The following is a 750-nucleotide window of genomic DNA, read 5'->3' as shown; positions in this document are numbered from 1 at the left end:
AGGGCTCGGAGAGACCCCGTGCCATCGCAGCCAGAGCCCTCTCGTCCTTCTTGCACCAGCTCCTGCCTCCCGCTCCCTTCCTGGCTCTGCAATGGATCACTGGAAAACCACCACACTGCTGCAAAACGGCTCAGGTTTTCCAGCCAGCACTGATTCTGGAGGTCCCACAGATCCCTCAGAGGAGGAGGGTGGGTGGCTAGCGCTGTGCGGGGAATCCACAGACCTGGAACACCACTGAGGGAGCCAGAACTTGGCATTGGGGAGGCTGGAGACCGCAGAGCTCCAGCGCTGGGCTTCCTAGCTCTGTGGAGGAGCACGACGTTGCTGTATGCCGCGACACTCTCAGTTGGCATGAGCAGCCACTCGAGAGGGGTGCAAGCCTCAGCGCGTTCCAATTTCATGTGAATTGGTTCCTTTGATGCTCTTAGATTCTTTTAGGGACAAAGCGGGTAGAAATAATTTCCTTTGCTACAGGCATTATCTTAAGAACCTGAAGCATTAATAAAAAGTTTATGGAGAAATTTATGCAGTGATTTATATGATTCAACTGTGAATTATACTTCATCTATATCATCTTATACTCTGGTTTAAGAAAGAACATTATCCTTTGTAAAATCCTATAGGAGTTTTTGTGAGAGACTTAAGAAAGAAAACAAGAACTGCATATTCTGTCTGATTCATTCAGTACCCAAGAAGTATCTTAATAAAATGAGAAAACAAGATAATATAGTCAAAAGTGGAAAATACTAA

This window comes from Apaloderma vittatum, unplaced genomic scaffold, assembly GCF_000703405.1.
Source record: "Apaloderma vittatum isolate BGI_N311 unplaced genomic scaffold, ASM70340v1 scaffold24654, whole genome shotgun sequence".
In the NCBI taxonomy this organism is placed as follows: Eukaryota; Metazoa; Chordata; class Aves; order Trogoniformes; family Trogonidae; genus Apaloderma; species Apaloderma vittatum.
This window is presented reverse-complemented; position numbering follows the sequence as displayed.